At 38.0% G+C, this 6,000-nt stretch overlaps 1 long non-coding RNA gene across 1 annotated transcript in view; it reads right to left on the reverse strand.

Annotated features, from left to right (window-relative positions):
- LOC131806585 (uncharacterized) overlaps positions 1 to 4,594 on the reverse strand; it is an 83,819-nt gene extending 79,225 nt beyond the window's left edge. The window contains exon 1 of the long non-coding RNA XR_009344097.1: positions 4,561 to 4,594. This is a non-coding gene — a long non-coding RNA (uncharacterized LOC131806585). The remainder of the gene's footprint in view (positions 1 to 4,560) is intronic.
- Between the last annotated feature and the right edge of the window lie 1,406 nt (positions 4,595 to 6,000).

A 6,000-nucleotide genomic window follows, 5' to 3' on the forward strand; every position in this document is an offset into this window, starting at 1 on the left:
CTGTCAAATCGATGGCACAGTGGTTACAGATGTTTTTAATAGCCACCACCAAGCTATGGGGTATAACTCCTCTAAATAAGCAGACCTTATAGAGTATATAAATTCTTGATCTGCGTAAAATTCTAAGTCGATATAGCTATGTTTGTGTGGCTGTTGTAATCACGCTATTATCAGAACGAATTGAGATAAAGGGCTAACATTTTGGTCCAATATTCTCGTATAGCTTCTAAATAACGGCACCTCCCGACACCTAAATTTATAGCTCATAACTGCTTCCGGCATTGTAACAGTACACTATCCACGCTTTTCTGTATGCTCCTGATATTCAGGATTTAAGTTCAACCACATTTTTAAAGTCATTTTTATACCCTACGCCGTTCTATGGGCTCCTCGAAATATTCAAAGTATATATATTCTGGATCAGCGTGAAATTCTAATGCGATATCCGTCTTTCGTATGTGGTAATCCCGCTATCTTTCGAACGAATTGAGATAGAAGGCTAACATTTCGCATACGTGTGTATTTTGGCAGTAGGCAGGTTAAGTTCATAAATGTGCCATATCGGTAAACGTTTCGTATAGCCCCCAAAAAAACAGTATTTTTGGGAATTTTTTGAAATCTGCAAGTTCCTTCCCAATGGTGGAGGGTATTAAAAGTTCGGCCAGGAAGAACTTATCTGCTTCGTTTTTGTTTAAAATTTTGTATTCAGAGTATGTAATGAGTTCTACCGCCTGTGATGGTACACTGCCTATATAGGTCCAGGGTTTTCAACAGATTCCTTCAGAATCTTCTATCTTTACAAATCCTTCTAAATCAGATCATTTTCCATTTTGGAACACGTTTCCCAAGTACCTTCTGATATTCAGTTTTTCGATGATATTGCCATATTTGCCACATTTTCAATGGAAATGTTTCAGATTTGAAACCTGATACTCATAAAGATACCAACCACTGTAGCAGAAAATTTTCTTTAGGAGAATACAGATAATACAGGATGAGATGAAAAAACTGCACCCGACGTCAGACTGCTGTCATTTCTAAGCCACTTGTCCGACAGCTGTAAAAATTATTCCAGTGACAGCTCATAGCGTAAAAAAGCATTTTGGTGAGAACTTTCCAGAAAAAAAGTTATTCGTGATGGAATTCAAGCGTGATAGTGCGATTTATTTATATTTGGCTGGAAAACCACAAGTGGCTATCGTTAGAGCACCCCAGGATTTAAAAGCGAATAAACCTTTTGTGTCTCCTATCATCGCTCGTTACAGTGATACTGGTAGCGTAGCCCGACGTCAAGGAAGTGGCAGAAGAAAACAGCAATATCAGCAGAAATGGTTCTAAAAGTAAAGAAGCGATTTGATCGAAACCCGTGTCACCGAAAAATGGCCCGTGAGCTGAACATATCGCAATATTCCATTCGCAAATATTGAAAAATGAGCTCGGGATAAAGTCATTGAAATTCCAAAAAGTGCAAGAACTTACACCGCAACAGAAAGAAAATAGACTCAAAAGAGCTAAAGAGTTGCTTCGCTTGTTCGAAAGTGGTGAACTGCCCAATTTGGCTTTCTCCGATGAGAAAACATTCGTTGTACAGTAGTTTTTAAACAAATAAAACTTGCCAATGAGGTTAGCGGAAAATGTGTACCTTCGGTTGGCCACCAGAACTTAAGCGCCGGCCATGGTGAGGGTGTGGGCCGACATAATAGCCGATGGTCGCTCACCGCTCGTATTAATCGACCGTGGCACCAGAATAAATGACGAATATTATCGCGAAAATATTCTGGAGGGTGTATTAAAGACTTGGGCACACAAACATTTGGCCGCAGACCTTGGACATTCCAACAGGACTCACCACCATCGCACTCAGCACGCGCCACCCAAGAATGATTACAAAATGAGTGCCCTCGCTTTATTTCCAGCGCACAATGGCCACCAAAATCTCCGGATACCAATCCGATGGACTATTGTGTCTGAAGTATTTTGAAAAGCAAGGTTGGCACTAAAAAGTACCAAAATGTCGATCGCCTCAAGCAAGCCCTTCGCCGGGAATGGGCCAAAATGCCGCAGAGCAACATTCCGTTTGAAGGCCATAATTCGTGTCAAAGGTGACAAATTCGAACAAAGCTAAACTTATCCTAAAATTTGATGCTATTTCTGGCATTTTTTGCTTTCATTCAATAAAGTTAAGAAAAAAAATGATAAAATTATGGCGTTTGACTTTGTGCAGTTTTTTTTTTATCTCACGCTGTATTATATTACACCGGATACGAACTTTGAGTACCCTCAACCATTTGAAACGAATTTGGAAATGTTCAAAAAATAAAATCTGTTAAAAATTCTGTTAAAGACTTAAAAGTAGCGTATATAGCCCTTATATTGGTGTCTATACGACGCGGATCTACATAGGCATAGTTTGTCATAAGCCGTTACTATATTCAATTCGCTGAATATAGGGAGGTACCGTTATATGGTGGCTATACCAAAACGTGGACCTGCACAGACAATTTTTTGTCATAGGCTGTAGTATCCATTACGAACTTCAAATACCAAATTTGAAACGATTCCGTTGAATAATGTCGCGAAAATCATCAAAATACCGAATATCGGGAGGTACCGTTATATGGGGGCTATATGACATGGACCTACATGGCCCTATTGGCAAAATAAACATGTGTGGAAAATTTTTCCCATCTATCTCAATTCGTTCGAAAGATAAAATCGTCTTAGAATTTTACGCTGATCAAGAATATATATACTTTGTTGGGTCCGACATAAGTATTTTGAAGAGTTACAAACGGAATGACAAAGTTAATATACACTTCATAGTATGGTGGAGGGTATAAAAAGAAAGGATCTAAAAGTATACGAAGAGATCCGAGCGAATAGGATTTTTTTTCAAAGCTTCTCGGTCACTTCGGTTGTAAAGAGTGACCAAGACCTCACATTTTCCAACCAAAGAAAACGTCAGGTCTACAATTATTTTTTGACAAATCCCAAATGTTATGGGTTGACAATTGACAGTAATTTCGAACAAATTTTGATAACAATGCTCAACTTCTTAATTACCTTCTATATACAACAACCTTGAGTGTAGACAACTTCCAGTATTGCCCTTTTGCATGAATAAACTACTCTCAACACCACTGTGCCACACAGCCCTGAGGGGGTACATGGAAATAATGTGTGCATTTGATAGCCCTACATGACAAGAGGGGAGTTATGGAAATACATATTGGAATTTACTATCGAATTGAATTATTTCATTCATACAGAACACATATCCGCACATACTCACAACATTCAAGTGAGTAGACGGACCCACAACATACATAGGAATATATGGGCGGACAGACAGCCTGTTGGAGGGACACACAACACAAGCCAACCAACAATCATTCGTCGAGTACATAAAGAAATATTGAGGAGTCACAGTGTCAGCTACATTCTCACATTTCCATTCCCCGGTCGAATCTATCAACGGCCGCTGTTGCTGCTGCCGACCACGACGACGACGACGATGGTGATGATGATGATTGCCTATAAAACCCACCGTGAAGCAATTCACGAACAGAATGTGTGCCCATAACAAAAGCCAAGCAAAACAATTGATGAACGTTAGCTCGGTCGGATGGACGGACGGACGGATATAAAGCGGAAAACAGAAAAAATAGAACGAAAATATTGCAATTGTATTGTTTGATGATGACTGTTTGCGTGTGAGTGTGTGTTGGTGTCTATGTTAGTCGGCATGCGCTATGATGTGAAAACGAGGCAACAAAACAAAATAAATCAGCAGCCGCCACTTTTGTATTTGACAAAAAAAAAAGAAAATAGGAAAAAAGAAACCAAGAAGAAATACCCACACACTCAGAACGGGACGGCTGCTTGTTCTCATTCATTGTCCATTGTAATCAACGGCATTATCATCAACTTTTTCTTCTTTTTGTTGTCGTTGTCGTTGCCGTCTTCGTAGTCGCTGCTGCCATAATTAGCTGAAAGAAAAACAATGTCGTTGCTTTGGAATCGCTATTTCTTTCCTTCCCTCAACAAGGCCAGCAGATAATGGTGGACATTAAAACTACCAACAACAAGGGCTGTAATTTCCATTTAACGAATTAGGGGGATTTTGAATTTCACTTAAATATTCATGTGTACAATGTATGTAGTGACTTTTTCTAGAGATTCGATCTAATACATACCTGGTATTTAGGTCTTTTGTCAGAATCGAGGGCATTTAGAAGTCAAAATAATGAAAACACATCATGTAAACTTGTTTCGAAAATATTTTTTGAAATGCTATAGTTAGATAGGTAACGCCTACCTTTGAAAAATTTTACACAGGGCCCCGTAGACAGAATGTTACGATTTTAAGATTGGTTCAAGTTATGTATGTATAAATATACGCACACTTTCATAATTAGAGCAGGGTCATCTAAATCTTAATATTTTATGGCTTTTATTATCTTTTCCTAACCTAAATCCTAATCTCTACTCAATTTTTTTATAATTTATTTTTTATATAATATATTTGTAAACATAATCAATATTACTATTTAGACTCACCACCTTCTCCAACTGCCTTCATTATCCATATCCTGAAAAAAGAAGACAAACATATTATATTGTTGTTAAGGGAAAAATGTTCGGAAAATTATGAGAGGCTATGACTAACATAGGGTTGATGTATATAACATTTGACATATATTAATGTCTATGCAAAGTTTCAATGCTCTAATTTCAAAGTTGCGATAGACGAGGTCTTACTTTGAGTAATTTCAATACAATTTACAATTGAATGTTTATTTTGAAATAAAGTGGAAGATTTGTCTTTAATATTGACAAATAATATCTGCCAAATGCTGCCAAAAACTACAAAAATGCCCACAGGACCAGGCCATTTTCAAGAAAATTGGCACCAAATCGCAAAGTGGCGTCCCTATCTCCTCAATAGGCTCATAAGTTCTTTAAATACTTGATGTGACGTAGATATTATCTTTTGCGTGTGCACAAATAAAAAAAATTACAAGGTATTAAATCAAGGGATCTCGGCAACCAATAGTGGGCAACAATAATTCTTGGGTTTCTAAGCTACAGATGTGAAAGTAAAACTAGGCCTTATCACTCAAAAAACATTTTATTTTTTGATGATGAAATTCAGGACTTACTAAATAGTTCAAATGGTCCCAACAAATTCTGTATTGCGATCCAACATTGGCATCTGCGGCGACCCAAAAGCGCTTTGAGAACTGTGACTGAAAGATTTTTACCCCTTGGGTAATAAATTTTAATCATTTCATTGATAGGATGAAGCTTGCGTCGTTCCATTTTTAGCAGTTTCGGTAGCTTTTCCTTTAACAGTACCTTGATGGGAAATGCCTTCTTCTGGTTTTGATGAATCCACGAAGGCAGCGAATCAACACATGGAGACTTTAGAGGTCGACAACGAAAAGGCTGGAATCGTTGCAGCTGTTGTTCTAGCGATTTGCGCAATATGGATGGACCAACCGAAAGCTTTCCGCGATTCCTTAAGGAATAGAGTCCTTAAGGAATTCGATTTCTTCCCTTCCTCAGTTATTAAATCTTTTATACGATTTAAATAATCGGTCCCTATAACGAGGAACGTTTTTTTGCCGATTGGGTTTTGTTGATCACAACAGTTTTATGGCAAAGACATTAGCCAGTAAGCCGGCTCCTAAGTCGTTTTAAAAAGTCCGATAAGTTAATGCTTCCATGCCTGGCGGTGTTAATTAAGCACTGTCTGAACCTGAAACATTTACCTAGAGCGCGGAAAGAAGCTTTATTGATACTCATTTTTTTAAATTCAAGTTAGTTAAAGACCTGCATTACTCTTATTAACCTTCGGTGTGGTGTCCAGATCCCTCATTTTTTAGTATATTTCAAAACCTCTTTAAGCATATCAGATTGCTAAAGAACTGCCGATAGGCCGTCTTGAAAATGCCTATCCACTGTCCGTGCCTTCATTGCCTTACGTTCTATGTAGCT

The sequence above is a fragment of the Musca domestica genome, unplaced genomic scaffold, assembly GCF_030504385.1.
Source record: "Musca domestica strain aabys unplaced genomic scaffold, Musca_domestica.polishedcontigs.V.1.1 8, whole genome shotgun sequence".
Taxonomy (NCBI): Eukaryota; Metazoa; Arthropoda; class Insecta; order Diptera; family Muscidae; genus Musca; species Musca domestica.